The 21376-nt window shown below is 44.0% G+C and overlaps 2 non-coding genes and 1 pseudogene across 2 annotated transcripts; 2 read left to right on the plus strand and 1 right to left on the minus strand.

Annotated features, from left to right (window-relative positions):
- Nucleotides 1-21376, minus strand: part of LOC142388029 (NLR family CARD domain-containing protein 3-like) — a 483074-nt pseudogene that overhangs the window by 177487 nt on the left and 284211 nt on the right.
- On the plus strand, nucleotides 2188-2261 carry trnat-ugu (transfer RNA threonine (anticodon UGU)). Its single transcript has one exon. It is a non-coding gene; the product is annotated as a tRNA-Thr (tRNA).
- Nucleotides 4993-5064, plus strand: trnap-ugg (transfer RNA proline (anticodon UGG)). The gene has a single exon. It is a non-coding gene; the product is annotated as a tRNA-Pro (tRNA).

Here is a 21376-nt window from a genome sequence, read left to right on the forward strand (position 1 = left end):
CAGCTCAGAACTCCTGAGTTCAAGCGATCCACCAGCCTCAGCCTCCCGGTAGCTTGGATTACAGGCACGCGCCCCCGCTCCCGGCGACAGGTGCTCTCATTCAAGCAGGTTTTGGGCTTTTTTATGGTGACGTCATCAGCGAGCTGATTTGCTGTCGAAGAACCAAATAAAGCATCTTTTAAATGTTAAAGGCTGATCAGTGATGAAACATTTTGACAAAATATGACTGACTGATCAAGTTTGACGTTTGATATCGATGAAACATTTTTCTTTGGTAATCCGTAAAACCTCAATTTCTGATCAGCTTCAGAGAAGTTTCTCATTTCTGCTTCTTTAACACTGACAGATCAGCTCACCAAACATTAAAAAGGAATGCCTCTAAATGTCCTCTATCAGGTGTCTCCTTTTTCTACAGTTTTATTTCAGATGTAGACACATTAGCCTGTTCTCAGTCATGTAGGAAAGCAGTTCTCTTCTTATGGGAATCATCTTTATCACATTGAAACACGCTGTTTAAATACACAGATAGGAGCATTTTCAGTGCCAAATAGTCAAAGTTTGCTTTGTTAAAGGAGACATATTTTACCTCTTTAAACAAGTTAGAATTGGTCTATGGACTATACAAAACATGTTCATGAAGTTCTTTGCACAAAATCACTCTCACATAAAGAGATTTCACCAGCTCTATTCTTGCCAGTTTCAGTCTCTCCCAAATTGAGCCGTTTAAAGGGCTCTGTCACTTTTATGCAAATAAGCTGTGAATTAAGGGTTCATTTGTTTTCAGTGCAGAGCTTCTGCAGTCTCCAGCCTGACTCACCTGTGGTGCGTTTCTAGAGACCCAGGTGTGCAGCAGCAGCTCCAGTCTCTGCCGGTGATACCTCCCGGTGGTTTTCACAGCCACCAACAGGTCAGCCTGTGTGAGCTGCTCACCGCTCTCCTCTCCCAGGCCAGCCGCCTGAAATAAGTTGAGCCGGCAGCTCCTTCTGGTGTCCGCCAGTGAGCAGAGCATCCCGGCCACCAGCCGACAGGTGACCGCGGCGACAGCAGCGCGAGGTCCCGCTGAGCTGAAGGCGAGCCTCGGTCCCCCGGCAGGCTTCCACATGTTCACTGCGTGGATGGGTTCACCACTTCGCTCATGGACAGAAAAGAAGTGTTTTCTCAACAGCGGGACCTCGCGCTGCTGTCGCCTTAAGATGTTATTATTTACGTCAACATGGTGCCATAACTGTTTACAGCAGTGCTTCAGGAGTGCTGGACTTCCAAAACAGTCTGTACTTGGAGGCACTTCATCTCATGGCTTTAAATATTCTTGAGGTACAGAAGATTAAACTGAGACTTAATCCAATGTTTTCACATATAGAGATAATTTGAATAACATCATGCCCTGTTTTATGCAGAGATCACATGAATTTCGGAAATAAATCACAAAAACCACTTCCCGAGGTGGATCCAGTTCCTGCTCTTTATTCCTTCATCAGTGTTATGAACCATGTGGCGCTGTGGCTTAGTTGGTCAAAGTGCCTGGTGAGTAAACAGGAGATCGTGGGTTCAAATCCCAGCATTGCCTGTGGTCCTTCAGAGCTAACCATGACTTAGCACATAAAACAGTTTATTATCAGGGTTCTACTAAATGCTTCTCACTGGTCCACTTAATGAAAGTGCATATAAATAGCCCACAGCTTTTAAAGTGTCATTTATGCCTATTTTATGCTTTCGGAGTGTAATTTTACTCCGTTCACATAACAAGTCAATTGGTTAGGGTACAGTACGGTGGAGGTTCTCCTCCTGTCACACTACATAACATCAAAATGAACATACAAACTGTGAAATAGTCAGAGTTAGAGTAAAAGCTGAGGGCAGGACGTCATTTCCTCAAAATACGAATTGTAAAATAATACACAAAAGCATAAAAAAAGCCTTGTAAAAACAGGGTAAATGACTTGGCGTGTAATAAGTACACCGCTTCATGAGATCAGGCTGTAACTGGTGAAAGTGCCTTCCTCATGAACACCAGGGTCTGAGTTGAAAACCCAACAATATCTGCAAAATATGATGAAGTGTTGAACCAATTGGAGGCACTTCTACTCATGGCTTTAACTATTCTTGAGGTACAGAAACACAAAAACCACTTCCTGAGGTGGATCCAGTTCATGCTCTTTATTCTTTCATCAGTTTTTGGAACCATGTGGTGCTGTGGCTTAGTTGGTCAAAGTGCCTGTCTTGTAAACAGGAGATCCTGGGTTCAAATCCCAGCAGTGCCTTAAGGTGTTACTATTTACATCAACATGGTGCCATAACTGTTTACAGCAGTGCTTCAGGAGTGCTGGGGCCTCATGTACAAAGGGTGCGTACGCACCTTTTCACGTCAACGATCAGATGTATCAAGAACGAAAAGACCGTGGAAATGTGCGGTGCCTCACGGCAGCTTCAGGGCTGGCGTACGCACGTTTCTGCAGCTGATGATTCTTTGGCGACACCTAAGGTGATGTTGGGAAACTGTTATAATAAATAAATGTGAAAATAATTTGTCCTCAGACAGTGATGTGCACATTTGAGATAGATGAACAATTAATACTGATCAACAATTAACACACCCATGTGTCTCCATTTACACGAGTGGATATGAAAGCAGCGCAAAGTGGTGCAATGCATACCATTAAAAACAATGGCTGCTTTAAAAGTATTAGAAGACTTTGCAAATGGTGCAATTCAAAGAGAGCGTGTGTTCACTACAACAGAGAGGATTAGCTGGCATATGATGGCGACACATTAGCTGTTTTGAGGGAAATCCTCCTGGAACTGTGCGCAGAGCTGCGGCCGGCGTTGGAGCGCAACACAACGAGGAGCCATGCGCTGCCTGTGCTCACAGGTGATGTGCACACTGGGGTTCCAACCGGAGCACTCCAGAGGTGATGTGCACACTGGGGTTCCTATAGCAACCGGGGCATTCCAGAGGGAGCTGGCCAACCGATTGGGACTGTGCCAGTCTACTCTGAGCCGAGCCATGCCAGCCGTGTGGGACAGAATTATCCGCATCTCAGCCACGTATATCAAGTTCCCAACAGGCCAACATTAAAGCTCAATTTGAAGCGAGAGCCGGTTTTGTAATCGGAGCTATCGACTGCGCACACATTGCTATAAAAGCGCCATCACATGATGAATTTGTATGTTAACAGGAAACATTTTCATTCGATCGATGTACAGATCATATGTGATGCGTAAATGCAATTAACCAAAAGTGTGGCGAGGTGGCCTGGTTCAACGCACGATTCATACATTCTGAGTAACAGCATCGTTGGGAACAGACTTACAGGGCGGCACTGTGCGTGATGGCTGGCTTCTTGGTGAGTAACTTCATTCCTGTTTTGTCCTAATATTATTCCTTGTGACGCGCATTGAGTATGTGCGCCCCCAGTTTCTATCCCGTCTTCACAGCATCAGTCGGTGGTTAAAGTTAGTTTGTTGCTGTTTTTTGCTGGTTAAACTCCAGTTTAAGATCTTTCTAACAAGCCCCTGATCGTCTCTGTGGGCAAATGTTAATAACCCTGTGCGTAAAGTGTGAAAGGTCTTAATCAGCCTCACCTTTTCCCCGGCGCACTTCTGCACGTTACTGTATGAACACGTTGTTGTGAGTTACACAAAAACATCGGTATTTAGCTTGGGGGTAATCAGAGTCACCCACATGAGCTCCCACCACCCCATGAGAGAGCAGTGTCACCCATAGTTGCCCCGACTCTCTGTTCAAACAGTCGGTCACCCCCCTACCCGACTGTTTTGGCCACACTGCGGCGGTGGGCAGCCAGTCTGCTTCACATCCACCTTAATTTTGGACCACTTCTTCTTCACCTCTGCTTGTGAGGCTTCTCAGACCCCCCAGCATTGACAGCCTCGCACAGGCTCTCCCACCCACTCCTCTTAGTTTGATGCTTATGCCGGAGGACACCGTGTCAAAGAACAAATTTTTTTGGGCCTCCACTTCAGAAAGTAGCACCGACATATCGCTTTCAGTGTAATTTTTCTTTTTTCCCGTCTTACTCATGCTTTTTTTCTTTATTTTCTGATCGTGCAGAGAGGGGAATCGCAGGTGCAGGGCTCATTTAAATATGATTTGCGTATTTAAGTAGGGGCGTGGACAGGGAGGAGTCGGCTGCTCCGATATGTGCGCTCAATTCCACGTTGATTGGGATGTACAAACGATATGTGCTTGGATACATGCGTGCGCACAGATTCGTACATCCGACGTTGGAGGGCATTTGGGTTTGAGCGTACGCCAAGTTTCAGTAGGAAATCCACGCAAGTCTTTGTACATGAGGCCCCTGGACTTCCAAAACAGTCTGTACTTGGGGGCACTTCATCTAATGGCTTTAGTTATTCTTGAAGTACAGAAGATTGAACTGGGACTTAATCGAATGTTTTCACATTTGCAGATTATTTGAATAATATCATGCCCTGTTTTATGCAGAGATCACATGAATTTCGGAAATAAATCACAAAAACCACTTCCTGAGGTGGATCCAGTTCCTGCTCTTTATTCCTTCATCAGTTTTATGAACCATGTGGTGCTGTGGCTTAGTTGGAAAAAGTGCCTGTCTAGTAAATAGAAGATCCTGGGTTCAAATCCCTGCAGTGCCTCAAGTCCATCATAGTGTGCTATGACTTAGTATAAGAAACTGGTTGTTAGCAGGGTTCTACTCAATGCTTTGCATTGTTGCTCTTCATCAAATGATGGACCTTTCAATGAGCATCATGGTTATTGTGAGTCTGTTCTTTGGTCAGACTTGATGAAAACGTTTTTAGAAATCACAGTTAGTTTTGAGAGAGTCTCTGGACCTTGTTTATGAAATAAAAAAGATGGAAGCAACACTGACAATGAGTGAGCTGAACTGAAAGTTGTAGGATGTTTCTATTCGATGATCGAACGTACCTTCCGAGGGTATCGTTTTGCTATCTGTGGCCCGCGGCGCTCGTGTGACGCCTAAAGTTGCAAACCCTGGCTCGTTGGTCTAGGGGTATGATTCTCGCTTTGGGTGCGAGAGGTCCTGGGTTCAAATCCCGGACGAGCCCTTCCCTGGTTTATTGGCCTTGTATCCCCGCTTTGCTTTGAAATCTATGCATGACCTAAGGCCCCGTTTACACGATAGGAAAATGCAGATTTTTTCCTGCGGTTTTGCCTCTCATTTACACCAAAACCCCGTTTTTATCACAGAAAACGATTATTTCTAAAACCTCCGGCCAAAGTGGAGATTTCTGATAACGCCGGTTATGTGTTGCCGTCTTCAACTGGGAGAAACGGCGTTTTAGGTTCTTAAACGTCACATTATGCGCCAGAAAATGCTTAACGTCATGCGAGCGCCTTATGTTTACAGTTTGTTTGGCTACTGATCAGGATTATCATGGATGATGTTAAAGTTCTACTAATTGTGCAAACGATTCTGGCCTTATTATATTTGCCACTCCTAACCTGCTCGCACATTTCAAAATAGAGGAGCACCACTCTTCCGTGGCCGCTCCTGCGCCCAGTATGCACTGACTGTCTATATTTTCCTCTTATTGCCTCCAGTTTTGTTGTGATATTTGCTCGCGTTATCTCCTCCTTCACATGAGGAAAGTCCTTGATTCTGAGGATTTTGATTGGCTTGCATGGCTTTATTCCTTTCCCTACACTGCCACCAATAGGTTTGGCATAGTTATTATGGCGCTTGACGGCGTATTTATGCGGGTTGATGTAAATGACAAGTTTTTTGAAAACGATGTTGTGTGCACGATGTTATTTTGGAAAACGGAGGGGGGGGGGGATATTCGTTTCTCTAAATACCCGGCTATGTGTAAATGTGGCCTAAGACTACGTGTCAACTCGTGGACAACTATGTTAGTCCATTGTTGCCAGTTAACTGCAGCCTCGCACCTTTCAGCAGCAGCTGTTACCGCTGAGCAATCAGTTCCCTCTGCACTGAGGATCATATGAAAGCAGCTCCTGCAGGTTCAGGTTAGTGTCACAGGACTCTTGTGTTAGTGCAGTTTGTCAGGAGCAGGTCCCAGGCAAGCTTTAATTATATTGCACCAGAATGAGGTGAGTAACTTCTAGTCTATCCCAGTGCTTCTAAGTGGTGGCACTGAACCTCTGCTGCCTTAAATGTCTGAGGCAAGCAGAACCTCATTTGGTCGCAGCATTACACTATGAATATGCAGTTAAGCTCAACAGGACTGGGCATGTTAAGGGGAGGTGGTGGTTGGACCCCACTGGTCTCTAAATGTACTCAGAACTTCATATGAGATGTCCCTGTTTCTGCAGGGTTTTGTGGATTTCTTGTGTGCTGATTGGAAGCATCGCCTGCATTCCTGCACAAAGCGGTAAGCTGATCCCAATCAAAGCTCAGCAACTAAAAGCAGTTTAAATTGACTCAGGTGTATATGGAAGGCTGATCTTAATTCTCTGTTTCCTCACCCATGTATTCAGTTTATGGACAAGATCTATCTAAGCCAACGTATCAGAAACAAACTGGAACCAGTGGTTCTGGAGCACAGCAGCATGGCGCTCAGGGAGGTCAGTCTGGAGCTCCTGGCAGCAATTACCAGTTTGAAGATGGGAGCTGGAGCCTTTCATCTGACACCAGCGGCGAGGACGAGCCAGTCTTCACTCCTGTGGCCGACGAGGATCAGGTCTACGCTTACAAATCTCGGTCCCGCTACAACAAGAAGCGTGTGCTGTTCACCCAGTTCCGCTACACCCCAACAGAATCTGAGCCAGACCACGGCAAAACATCTCAGCACAAGGTTCAAGTTCAGAGCGGCTTCTGAGGATCTTTCTGGTGAGGCTCATTTTACTTTGCATGTGTGCTCTCTGTAGCTGCTGGTAGGTGACTGACTTTCTTTGTCTTGCAGATCTGCATATTCTAGAGGCATCGCTGCTGCTACCGCTTGAATAAATGGCTTTAACTTGAATACCTTGTTGCACCATCAAATGGCTCCTAGCTGTCTCTGGGTCATCCAGTTGTGGGTTGGAGGGGATAGTTGAGGGCCTGACAGGTTGAGATGACTTAATCCTATAAATAAGGTGTTGGCATTAACTTAAGGACAGTATCTGCTCAAAGGTGAGCTTGTGAAGGTCTTGACGGCTTCAGCTTGGAATGTATTCCCAACTAAAAATGGCTGAAAAGCCAACTGCAGCTCTCTGACAGCAGTGGGTAAAGGTATGGCCTTGAGCTCTATCAGAAGATTCCACTGCTGCATATTGTGCTGGGGGGGGAAACCTTTACACTCTGTAGCAGTCCTCACCCTACAGCTCTGGGTAAGGGCAGACCCATCAGATGCTGGGGCCATGTGAAACCTGGACAGTAGTTTCTGCAAGTCCATGACCGAGGATGGCTTCATAACATCTTCTGTGGTTGCAAAGGTCTTGTACTCTGAATACTTGTAATGAAGCTTGTGCTACACAAATCAAAAGATGTGGCAGCTACTTTTAGTGAAGTGGCTTGTAAACAAAATTTATAGGCTCAATGTTGTCACTTACTCACTACCTGGAAGTAAGTTGGCTCAGGTGGTGGGGGCAAACATCTAGTGGAGGACCCTGTTCATGACATCTTAAACACAAAGCTGAGTATTTTTATTAAATGTATACATTACCATTGAGGTTGGGTCATGGAAACTGAAAGGAGCCTCTCAGCCTCAATTGCAGAGGTGTGGCCAGAAGGTCATCATTGCCTATCAGGACAGTAGCATCGGACCTGCTTGTAGGGAAAAATTCAAGAAGAAAAGGCCTTTTGTGTTGGGTTGTTCAGGAGGTTGACCTGAAGCAGGTACCAGGTGGCCAAAAGGGCTGCATCATCAGTAGCTCCTCAAGATAAAATTCAGGGATGGGAAGAATTTCTCATCTGTTCCCATTTCTTTGGTTGCATCTATAAAATAACAGTTCAACATGCATGACATAGCATTTTTGCAGAAATTCCCTGAGATGCATCTGGACCTTCTGCTGTTCAATGAAGCCTCATCAGAAGGCAAGGCAATTTTATTTATAGAGCACAATTCATACACAGGGCAATTCAAAGTGCTTTACAGCTACATAAAATCACAAGAAGGCAATAAAACCATTAAAAAGGAATAAAAAAAATTTAAAAAGAAATTTAAAACCCATTAAAATAATCATTAATTAAAAAGTGAAGAGTGCAGATAAAATACTTTCAGGTGTCATATGCACAGCTAAATAGAACTGTTTTCAGCCTGGATTTAAACATTGTCAGAGTTGAGGCCTGTCTCACATCTTCTGGAAGACTGTTCCAGATTTTAGGAGCATAAAACTGAAACGCAGCCTCACCTTGTTTAGTCCTGACTCTGGGCACCAGCAGGAGACCCCTCCCTGAGGTTCTCAGAGCCCGAGTTGGTTCATATGGCTCTAACATGTCAGAGATGTACTTTGGCGCTTGACCATGAAGAGACTTGTACACAAGCAGAGCTGTTTTAAAGTCTATTCTCTGAGCGACAGGAAGCCAGTGCAGAGACCTGAGCACTGGACTAATATGGTCGTATTTCCTAGTTCTAGTCAGGACTCGAGCAGCAGCGTTCTGGATGTACTGCAGCTGTCTTACAGCCCGTTTAGAGAGCCCAGTGAGCAGGCCGTTACAGCAGTCTAACCTGCTGGAGACAAACGCATGGATCAGTCTCTCTAAGTCTGGTTTAGATACTATTCCTTTGATTCTGGCAATGTTTTTTAGATGGTAAAAAGCTGCTGATGTTACAGATTTAATGTGGCTGTTAAAGTTCAGGTCTGAGTCCAGTATTACCCCGAGATTTCTAACTTGATAGTTAGGTTTTAGAGAGAGAGTCTCAAGGTGACTGATAACACTTTCTCTTTGTTTCTGTGGGCCACAGACAATGATTTCAGTTTTGTCTGAGTTTAGCTGGAGGAAATTGTTTTGCATCCACACACTGATCTGTTCGATGCAGCGACACAGTGTATCTACAGGCCCGTGTTCTCCTGCCGTCAGTGACACGTAGATCTGAGTGTCATCTGCATAATTGTGGTAGGACACATTATAGCTGCGTATTAGCTGGCCTAGTGGAAGCATGTACAGATTGAACAATACGGGTCCCAGGATTGACCCCTGGGGAACCCCACAGGTCATAGCCATTTGGTCTGAGACACAGTTACCAATTTCAACAAAATATTTCCTGTCCTCCAGATAGGACTTGAACCAGTTTAAAGCACGACCAGAGATTCCCACCCAGTCTTCTAACCTCTGTAATAAGATCGCATGGTCAACTGTGTCAAAGGCAGCACTCAGGTCCAGCAGAACTAAGACTGTGACTTTACTTGCATCTGTGTTCAGGCGGATGTCATTTGTCACCTTGATCAGAGCTGTCTCAGTGCTGTGGTGGGGCCTAAAGCCTGATTGGAAAGTATCAAAAGCATTGTTAGACAGGAGAAAGTCACTAAGCTGTTGGTATACAACTTTTTCTAGGACTTTGCCTAAGAATGGCAGGTTTGATATGGGCCGGTAGTTGTTCAGTACTGTGGCATCAAGATTGCTCTTCTTTAGAAGAGGCTTAATGACAGCAGTTTTTAAGACCTTTGGAAATGTTCCAGTCTGGAGTGAGATGTTGACTAGATGAGCGAGTTGTGGTAACAAACTGCTCAGCACAGACTTTAGGAATCTAGTGGGCAACTCATCAAGGCAGCACGTTGATGAACTCAGACTGCAGATGGTCTCTTCGACTGTTTTGTCAGTAACAGGTGTGAAATGTGTCAGCTCTAGGTGTCCAGCTGGCTGCAGAGTAGTTATTTGTGTTGTGGAAATTATTGCATTTTTAATGCCTTGAACTTTGTCATTAAAGAATGATGCAAACTCATTACACTTGGATGTAGAAATGAGTTCTAAAGGCAGTGAAACTGGAGGGTTTGTTAATCTGTTTACTGTAGCAAACAGGACATGAGAGTTGTTACTGCAGTTTTTGATGATTTCAGAAAAATAACTCTCCCTTGTTCTACGCAAAGTCTGGTTGAACACACATAGCTTTTCTTTGTAAGTCTCATAATGAACCTGGAGCTTTGACTTGCGCCATTTCCGTTCAGCTCTCCGGCACTCCCTTTTCTGTGCCCTGACCGACTCTTCTTTCCTCCATGGCGCCCTTTGCCTACTTTTAACCATTCTAACCTTGACAGGAGCAATGGTATCCAAAACATTTAAGAGACTTGATGTGTAAGAGTTCAACAGATCATCAACATCAGAACACAGGGTGTTCTCAAACCTAATCAGTTCCATAAACTGTGTCCCTGTTCTGTCATTTATGAGTCTTCCCCGAACGACTGCAGACCCAGCTGGTGTTTTGGGTAAAGTAGATAGGTCGAAGAAAACACAGAAATGATCAGATAAAGCAACATCGACGACATTCACGTTTGAAATAACAACACCCCTTGAAATGAGCACATCTAGAGTGTGCCCTCTGTTGTGGGTGGGCTCAGTCACATGCTGAGTTAGACCAAACATTTCAAGGACAGCAGTGAGCTCTTTAGCTTCCTTGTTATGCGCTACGTCCACATGCACATTCAAGTCCCCTGTTATGACTAAACAGTCAAAAGCAGTGCACACAATTGAAAGTAGTTCAGTAAAATCATCAATAAAACAATTCTGTGGTGGTTTATAAATGGTGATATAAAGTATGGAAGATTGTTTTATCTCCATTTTGAATGACACATACTCAAATGATGAAAAAAACCCAAATGACAACTTGTGGGTGGGTATATTGTCCCTGAACATGGCACAAACACCCCCACCCCTCTGGTTTTCTCGTGTTTCAGACACAAAATTGAAGTGAGGTGGACTAGACTCAATCAGGACTGCATTTGCTGTGTTTTTGTCGAGCCACGTCTCAGTTAAACACATAAAATCAAGATTGTGAGAGGAAATAAAACTATTAATTAAGAATGATTTGTTACTTAAAGATCTGACATTGAGTACTGCGTGTTTGAGATTAGTTATAGTTGAACTGGATGCTGTGTTCTTGCAAGGGATATGGATAAGATTTCTCTGATTGGACAGTCTGATTGTCCCTCTCTTCACTCCATCCTTGGACCTCTGGTTGAGATGGTGTTTACCAACACAGAGGCCCTTAGTGTCCTAGACAACAGCATTGACGCTGTTGGAAATGACAGCTGTGGGCACCGGTGGTGGGGGCCAAGCTGGGGGGGCTTTGGTCGATGGAGTAGGCTGGGGAGGGAGAGGGGCTTGATGCTTCTTTGAGGATAGAATTCTTGATCTTGCCATGTTTGGCGTGAGAGGAACCATTTTAATCCCCGATTTCACCAAGCTTTCAAGGTGATCAGGAAATCTCATGGGTGACGGTGGAGAAGAGAACGATGGTGAAACATCTCTGGAGGGTGTAGATGCAGCAGGTGGGTCCCAGGCCTGTGGTGAAGGCGATGGTGGAGCTGCTGAATCCTGTGTTCGGGATGCTGGAGGTGCTGCTGTGGCTGCTGTGGCTGAATCCTTTGCTGGGTCCTTGGGTGGCGAGGCAGGAGCTCTTCTCTGGCTCGTCTTCAAAGAAAGCAGAGTGCTGCTGAGATAACAGCAGCTGAGTCCAGAACTCATTAATACAACATGAATAACAGGAAAGTCTCTGAGGACATTAAACAGCTTTGGCTTGTTGTCAGATTCTGATCTATTCATGAAGCTAAACTGGTGGTTTGGTGCAGCAAACTGGTCCCAGCAGCTGGACATCAGTGGTTGGACTGGTGGACTACCTCAGTGAAGAGTAGAGGACATCTGGCTCTGCTGGACACTCTGAAAACAAACACACACAGTTCCAGCTGCAGGAAACACAACTCCAGGAGAAAGGATTGAAGCTGATTATCTCTGGGACGTTGAGGATCAGAGGCTCCCGCATACCTGCAGCTCCCCCTTTCATCCAAGCAGGAAAAGTCAAAGGACTGAGACCAAAATACATCAGATGTTGCTGCATACTTGAAATGAAAGTGTTTCTGCAGCCAAAGACATTTGTACTATATTTGCACTTTATATAACTGGATGAGAATCTATAAGCGACATCGATAATGGAACCGGAATTGGTCAATTTCTAACAATTCCCATCCCAAGTCCTGGGAACCTGGTGAGTGTGAAAATGATCCACTGATGGTGGATAAAGCAGTGGGATCTCGGCATGGAGGCTCATTATGATCATGTTTTACACTGTAACATAAATATTAAGTGGCTATTTGACTGTGCAGTTATTTTATTCCCAACATAATGCTGTTTTCACACACATAAACTATGTCTTCTCATCTATATCATCCATCCATCCATTATCTATACCGCTGAATCCGTCAGTCGGGTCGCGGGGGGGCTGGAGCCTATCCCAGCGGTCAATGGGCAAGAGGCGGGGTACACCCTGGACAGGCCGCCAGTCCATCGCAGGGCCACATACAGCCCATGGTCAGAGGAGGCTCTGACCATGGGCTGCTTCATGCTGACTGCAAAGGCTCATGGGAACTTTCCCTTTGGATCCAAGTCATTAGATTATCAGTGTTGTCATCATTACTTCAGCTTCAGTTTGGCCTTTAATTTAAAGCACTTCTGTGGCCACCAACAGTTTCCTGAGGGAGGTTCCTGTGGATGAAGCTGTGCTGTTTTCCTCTTGTGGCAGAAAAGTGACAAAAACAACCTTCAACCCTGAGAAAAACCAGCTGCAGTCTTTTGCTGTTTGGCCTCACAGCTCATAGAATGATAGAAAAACATGATATCTGACACGACTTTCCTCTCAGGGAGGGAACGTTCCCTGTTCCATGCTGAGGAACATGGAAATAAATACACAACACAGAGAGTTAGAAGTACAATCATTTATTGGCAAAACAACAACAACAACAAAGTGCAAAAATAATGAGTACATTTGAACATTTACTGAAACATTTATTCTTATTTTAACACTGATGCAGCAACAAGCCTAAACAACCTGAAAAAGATAAAATAACTTTCATCACATGATCACAGTAACATGAAGACATCGTCAGACTGAGTCAGAAAAGATGTTCAGAAAAAAGAGCAAATGTTTTGAGATATTTTTACAACGGTGTGGTTCATGAGATCTTTCTGGAGTTTGAAGTGGCAGAGCACCTGGATGCTGCTGCTTTAAGTGACAGGATGATATGCTTCCTGGGGTCCGTTTCACGTAGCAGGTTCAACCAACTCTGAGTCTATTCCTGATCTCTGAGTTGATCTACTCTGAGATAGAAAACCCTGAGTTTTCGGTTCCAGAAACGCTGATTTGAGTGAGGTTAATCAACTCTGAGTAAGTTCACCTTGAGTTGGAGAGGCTCTTGGCGCGTGCACCACAACTTTAAAAAGCCAGCATCAATGGAGCCCCGATTCGACGAGTCACCTTGGCAACGGGGAAGAGGAGGGGCTACGTTTTTCACCAACCTCGAATTGGAAATCTTAATGCGCTCATACGGCGAGTTTCAATACGTTTTTAGAAATAAGTGCAACACCGCTGCAGCAGCAAAAGTGTAAGTTTAAATATAGTCCTTTGCAATCACAATAATATTACAGGGAAACTGCTTGAATGGTAGCCCATTCATTTATTTCATTTAGGTGCAATCCCGCAGGGGAGAAGCACTCTTGGCAGCAGTTTAAGATGAAATATAAAAACGTTGTTCAAACAGGTGAGACCTCGGCATGGAGGTACCTCATTTTGATCATGTTTTACACTGTAAAATAAATATTAAGTGGCTATTTGACTGTGCAGTTATTTTATTCCCAACATAATGCTGTTTTCACACACATAAACTATGTCTTCTCATCTATATCATCCATCCATCCATTATCTATACCGCTGAATCCGTCAGTCGGGTCGCGGGGGGGCTGGAGCCTATCCCAGCGGTCAATGGGCAAGAGGCGGGGTACACCCTGGACAGGCCGCCAGTCCATCACAGGGCCACATAGAGACAAACGAGACAAACAACCATACACACTCACAGTCACTCCGAAGGACAATTTAGAGTCATCATCTATATCATGTTCTGTTAAATAATTAAGCCTATTTAAACTAACACAGATTTCTACTGAGCCAACAGAAAGAAGGCAGATGCCCGTAAAACGGGTGGTGCCCAGCACCGCCACCTCTAACAGGAGGGCAGTGGCTGAGGGAATCCACCCCCAAGACACGAGTGCCTTTATAAAATATAATAGGCCTATATATGTCTTTTTTAAGCCTATTCATACAAATATTTATTTGTCTTTTATGTCTTTTTTTTCTTTTGTCCCAACACATTCTGATGGTGCCGCTCAAAAAGATAATTGTCTGTCAATGCAAAAATCTATGCGCGGTCTGATAACCATCTCCGACGAATATTTATTTCTCTGCGCAATAATGCTGCACCTTCATCCACGGGATCGTTGTCAAAAGGACATGTTCGTGAAAAAAGTTGCCTCCTACTGTGCCTAATGGACTTCTAGAAGTAGAAGAACTCGCTCTGCTGACTGAATGAATGAGGAAATCAAATGGCGTGTGTGGCTGAAAGAGGGCGGAGACAGAAAATAACTCGAGGTTTCTTGAATAAAACCTGGTCCCGACCAGGTTAGGTTCAGAGAGTCTGTTACTCCGGTAACTGACCGTGAGGTTAAGTTACCTCTCTGTGTGAAACAGGCTAGAGTTACCCCTCTTTCTCGCGGTTGAGTTACCTCCCTTTGTGAAACGGAAAACTCAGGGTTTACCTCATTTCAGGGTTAACCTACTCAGAGTTTTCACTAAACCTGCTACGTGAAACGGACCTCTGGAGTACAAGAAAAACCTTGTAGGCTACGATGGCACATGCAGGTGTTCAAGCAAAAACAAAAGAAGTAGCCAAACATGCCTTCTATGCTCACTGTAGCTTGAACTTGGTTATAGCAGATGCTGTGAAAAGTGTGGCAGATGCAGGAAACTTCTTCTCATGATTGGAAGGACTGAATGTTTTCATCTCTGGGTCTTATGTACATAACAAATGGCTGGAAGTGCATGAGATGTTTGATGGTGCACCAAGGGAACTCCAACGGCTAAGTGATACACGTTGGGCCTGTAGGCCCACAGCATGTCTCAATGTTCTGGAGAGGTTGCCTTGAAGGTGCCTGAAGAGATCTGAGAACCATCCACAGAGAGCTGGTGAAGCAAGAGGGATATTGGCTCAAATTGATCTGAATTTAGCTGGATCTCTTGTTCTGTTCAGAAAGGTCCTGAGTGACTCCACATTTTTATCAGACATGCTCCAGTCTAAAACAGTGGACCATGCTAAGGCTGTAGAACTTAATGAAGCACTTAAAGAGACACTGGTCCAGTACCGTAGTCAAGCCTCTTTTGAGGAAATGTGGAGTGAAACACTTGATTTATGTCAACAAAGTAACATTGACACGACTCAGCGAAAACCAACGAGGCCGAGACAGACAACGAAGGCGCTTCAGGATACTGTCGTCCAGCACACCTTGGGACAGTATGTAGTTCCAGATAGCAAACACACGTTTTGTGTCTCTGTGTACTATCCGGTTCTGGATAACATGGTTGGACAAATTGGAAGAAGATTTTCGAACACAAATTGTAACATTATGCAGGGTGTCCAGGCACTAAATCCATCAAGTCCAACTTTTCTGAGGGAGGAGGCTGTTCTGTTATTGGCTGAAGCTTATGATTCAAATATTGAGGATCTCAAACATGAGTTCATCAGATGAGGAGAAACTAGACAGAAAAAAGGGGGGAAAGGAGTGTCCTACCACTCTAATGGAGTTTGCTCAGTTTTTGGACCCATACCAGGATGTTTTTTATGAGTTGTTCAGATTGTGTAAAATAGCAGTTGTTTTACCTGTGAGCAGTGCATCCTGTGAGCAAAGTTTTTAATCTCTCAGGCTCATAAAGACTTATATTTGCGGTCTACTATGACAGAAAAGAGACTATTGAGTTTGACTGTACTCAGCGTTGAGTCAAAACGCACAAAAGCATCAGATCTAGATAAGTTTGTGAAGCGTTTTGCTGAGCAACATGGAAATCGCTGCATTCAACTGTTATAGGCATGACAACTTCATTTTATGCTCACTGGTGAGCCTTTACAAAGCTGTTAAAATGATGACCTCAAAGAAGCTGCAAATTTATGTATTTATATCTTTGTTATGGAAACATAGAAAATCTGATATCACCTTTAATAAAACCTAAAGTGTGAGAAAAAAATGTTTAAAATGTGACACTGGTGTAAACGGTGTTGTTGTTATTGTTATCTCTTTTGTATATACATTATAAAACTGTCCGGAAACAAACTAAATTTGTCTGTATGAGTTTGTAAATGGCAGCCTGTGCCCTTGCGTAGTGTGTACATATTATTTCTTATCAAACTGATTAAATTCAGTGTATATACATCTGCCATATGTTGCCACCCCTCAAAAATTCCTGCCCCCCTCTTGCCACCCCATAAATATTTTTCTAGATCCGCCCCTGCTCTGGTGGAAAATGCTCTGGTCTACATTTGCAGGGTTTGTAGTCCGGCAGATTCTGAGAAATCTAATAAAGACAATTTGAATCAATCTTGAAATAGATTTTAATTTCTTCTGAGATATGTGTAGATATAGATATAATTCTTTTCTGAAAGTATACCAACTTTAAAAGTGGTCTGGTCGTAGTTTCCACGTTCTCGGAGGCTCAGAGCTTTCAGCCGACAGCCTGAGCTGTTCAACTCCACACTGAAGGGTTGAATCCTAAAGTTTCTCTTTTCATTTTGGCTTGATAAATCCCAGCCTGCTCTGAGCTGAACAACCTGCCCTTCCTTTCCTAACAGCCATCAGCATCCACAGGAGCTGAAGCCCCTCCCTCTGCTTCCAGAAGCTGCTCTGCATCTGCCTGAACCGCCCAATCACAGCTTCAGCATCCTTTCTGAGCTGCTCCCATTCTTCTGTTGGGATGCTGAACTAAAGACTTTATTTCTTTAGGAGCTTTCATCCCTCATCCTGACAAACTAAAAGCTGTTCAGTACCAGTTTGAGCCATTAAATCAGAGAATGAAACTTTCCACCTTAAAGGATAAGACGGTTTTTTTGACATTGGGCCCTTGATTTCACATTATAACATGATGTTCTACTCACCCCTGCTTGTTGTTGGTCATTTGGAGCTGTTCCGAAGATATTCGAGAGGCGTCTGGCTGCTCTCTTGAGATATTCGGCCATGAAACGGTTTCCTATGGGCAACGTTATACAGGCACAAACTATGCTGTTTATAATTTATTAATTACTGTACACTAGCACTGATAACGTGGAGGTGCGTCGCTTACTTAAAAAAATCCGGGTTAATGTCATTTTGAATTTTAGCCGAATGAATAAATAGGCAGCAGGTCTGTGGGCTGTCTGTGGTAGTAGCACGACAAGGACGTCAGTAACACCCACTTTACGACAAAAAAAAAAAAATCAAAATTACATTAACCCGGATTTTTTTAGGTAAGTGACGCACCTCCACGTTATCAGTGCTAGTGTAGAATAATTAATAAATTATAAACAGCATAGTTTGTGCCTGTATAACGTTGCCCATAGGAAACCGTTTCATGGCCGAATATCTCAAGAGAGCAGCCAGACGCCTCGCGAATATCTTCGGAACAGCTCCAAATGACCAACAACAAGCAGGGGTGAGTAGAACATCATGTTATAATGTGAAATCAAGGGCCCAATGTCAAAAAAACGGTCTTATCCTTTAAAGCTTTCTACATGGATCAACTACACACTGAAAAGGTTGAATCCTAAACTTTCTCTTTTCATTTTCTTTTCATAGGGACTGAGTTCAAGCCTTTTCCAGTTTCCACTCAATTTTTCTCAGTCTTCAAAGTTTGAAACCAACAAGTCGGAGACTTTATTGGGATACAGAGCATGAGACAGAACACCAAGCAGCTGAACAAACCAGAGACAGTTGATGAGCAAAGCTGCTTCACAAGAAACATGTTGGAAGACTAAAAGATAGTGTCTGTGGTCATCAGTCTCAGGTAAAAAGTGCCAAGAAAGCAGCACAAAGCAGCAGAGGCATCGCTCAGAGGGTCAATAAACTGCTTTGGGACTCGGAGATCATATGTTCAAGTCCTGTGAGAGCTGCTTAAAGAGTTTAAATGTCTCCAGGTTTTAGAGGCCAAAGCAAAGAGTGAAAAGCTTTAAGGTGGAAAGTTTCATTCTCTGATTTAATGGCTCAAACTGGTACTGAGCAGCTTTTAGTTTGTCAGGATGAGGGATGAAAGCTCCTAAAGAAATAAAGTCTGCAGTTCAGCATCCCAACAGAAGAATGGAAGCAGCTCAGAAAGGAGGCTGAAGCTGTGATTGGGCGGTTCAGGCAGATGCAGAGCAGCTTCTGGAAGCAGAGGGAGGGGCTTCAGCTCCTGTGGATGCTGATGGCTGTTAGGAAAGGAAGGGCAGGTTGTTCAGCTCAGAGCAGGCTGGGATTTATCAAGCCAAAATGAAAAGAGAAACTTTAGGATTCAACCTTTCAGTGTGTAGTTGATCCATGCAGTTGTCTTATCCACCAGTGACCTCACATTTCCCCTGATGATCGAGGGAAGAAATGCTTTAAACTTCCTCCTCCTTTTCCTCCAGTTTGTTCCTGCTCTGCATCCTAGACGTCTCCTCTTCAGCTCATCCAGATTTGGGGTATTTTTCCAGCCATTTCTTGGGCTTTTGTGAAGCTCAGTTAGCTGCACCAACAGGTGAACAACTTTCCCGTTGCTACGGTTACACATCATAACAGATGTGAAAAACTACCGGAGTGACAAGCAGAAGTCCTGTCAGCAGCATCCACACCAGCTCAGAAACATGCTTCAGAAGTCTCTGTTTTCACAGAGAAAATCTGAAGAAGATGCAAAGAATTCTGGGATAATGGTGCTGACCTGGTTCGGTTCCACCTGAACCCAAAACATTTCATCCGGAGCCAAAAGCTTCCATCCAATTTGTATCATCAATCTACATTTATAAATAACTAAAGCTGATATATGAGTTTATCATTTTATTTTTTGAACTAGAATTATATTACGGTGGAATTCTGCAGTTAAAGAAAGAAGAAAACCTCCATTTAACCAGGAGTTACAGCAGATTAAATCTATAAGTTAGTGTAAATATAAATATATATGGCGAAAAACACTAACTTAATGGTGGCACTGGAGGAAACTCAGGTATTCTGCAGAAGCACAGGAGTTCATCCCCTTCAGATCATGAATATCTGACATTGATTCCTGCTTTTAAAAGAATCAATGAGAAATCCCCACCAGTGAGACGACACTGCCACCAGGAGGTCAAATTGGAACATTACACTATTGTTTGGATCCAGCAATGTGTTCTTCAACAACCTTCAGTTTTACAGATCATTACGGAGGTGGAAAAAGTGAACACAAACTACTGAAAAACACTGAAGCACAGAAGCAGCGCTCAGTGTGCTTTGGGAGCAGGAACCCCAGAAAGACTTCTGGGGACTGAGGGTATTTTCCTCATTTTTACGTCCCTTCATTCATTTGCCTTTTTCAAGCACTTGTTATTACTTCTTTGAGTTGGCTGATGTGACAGTTCTTTGTGCTGCTTCCTGCTTTTGATTAGTTTCAGGTGTAGTCTGAGTAAGAGGAGAGAATAATGCAAAACAAGAAACTGCAGCACTGATCAGACACGGCTGGATCTCAACAGGAAACACTCACTGAGAACCAGATCTAACGTGTGACTTCCACTGGGAGTCCCAGGTGAATGTTTGCTTATCTGCCATGAAAATTGTTGTTGATTTAAGAAAATCATTTCTCTGCAGTGTGACTACGTTGGTGTCTCTTTAGATTACCTGATGCAGTGAAAGCTGCCCCACACTGACCACAGATGAAAGGTTTCTCTCCTGTGTGACTTTGTTGGTGTGTCTTTAGACTAGATAATGCAATGAAACCTGCCCCACACTGACCACAGCTGTATGGCTTCTCTCCTGTGTGAATACGTTGGTGTGTCTTTAGACTAACTAATCTAGTGAAAGCTGCCCCACACTGACCACAGCTGAAAGGTTTCTCTGCAGTGTGACTACGTTGGTGTCTCTTTAGATTACCTGATGCAGTGAAAGCTGCCCCACACTGACCACAGATGAAAGGTTTCTCTCCTGTGTGACTTTGTTGGTGTGTCTTTAGACTAGATAATGCAATGAAAGCTGCCCCACACTGACCACAGCTGTATGGCTTCTCTCCTGTGTGAATACGTTGGTGTGTCTTTAGACTACCTAATGTAGTGAAAGCTGCCCCACACTGACCACAGATGAAAGGTTTCTCTCCTGAGTGAATACGTTGGTGTGACTTTACACTACCTAATGTAGTGAAAGCTGCCCCACACTGACCACAGATGAAAGGTTTCTCTCCTGTGTGAATACGTTGGTGTTTCTTTAGATCAGATAATTCAGTGAAAGCTGCCCCACACTGACCACAGATGAAAGGTTTCTCTCCTGTGTGTATACGTTGGTGTCTCTTTAGACTAGCTAATTCAGTGAAAGCTGCCCCACACTGACCACAGCTGAAAGGTTTCTCTCCTGTGTGACTACGTTGGTGTGTCTTTAGACTAACTAATCTAGTGAAAGCTGCCCCACACTGACCACAGATGAAAGGTTTCTCTCCTGTGTGAATACGTTGGTGTGTCTTTAGACTAACTAATGCAGTGAAAGCTGCCCCACACTGACCACAGATGAAAGGTTTCCCTCCTGAGTGAATACGTTGGTGTCTCTTTAGATGACCTAATTCAGTGAAAGCTGCCCCACACTGACCACAGATGAAAGGTTTCTCTCCTGAGTGAATACGTTGGTGTCTCTTTAAACTACCTAATGCAGTGAAAGCTGCCCCACACTGACCACAGATGAAAGGTTTCTCTCCTGTGTGAATACGCTGGTGTCTCTTTAGATCACATAATTGAGTGAAAGCTGCCCCACACTGACCACAGCTGAAAGGCTTCTCTCCTGTGTGACTACGTTGGTGTGTCTTTAGATTAGATAATGTAGTGAAAGCTGCCCCACACTGACCACAGCTGAAAGGCTTCTCTCCTGAGTGAATACGTTGGTGTCTCTTTAGATGACATAATGCAGTGAAAGCTGCTCCACACTGGTCACATTTGTATGGCTTCTCTCCAGTATGAAGCCTCTGATGATACCTCAGATTTGATCGTTTGATAACTTTCCCACAGTCCTTACAGCAGTGCCATCCGGATCCCTCTTGGGCTCCATGTTTCTGCAATAACAGAGAGGAAGAAGACTTAGATCCTTTTGAAGTTCACACAAAAGATTTCTCTAAGCTAACCTACGCTAACCAACATATTCTAACTGGACCTGAACAGACCGAGCCACACAGGTCTCAATATCTCAGATCAAATGTGAACGCTGAGGGTGCGTTTATAATTGCCCTCAGCTAT

This window comes from Odontesthes bonariensis, chromosome 2, assembly GCF_027942865.1.
Source record: "Odontesthes bonariensis isolate fOdoBon6 chromosome 2, fOdoBon6.hap1, whole genome shotgun sequence".
Taxonomy (NCBI): domain Eukaryota; kingdom Metazoa; phylum Chordata; class Actinopteri; order Atheriniformes; family Atherinopsidae; genus Odontesthes; species Odontesthes bonariensis.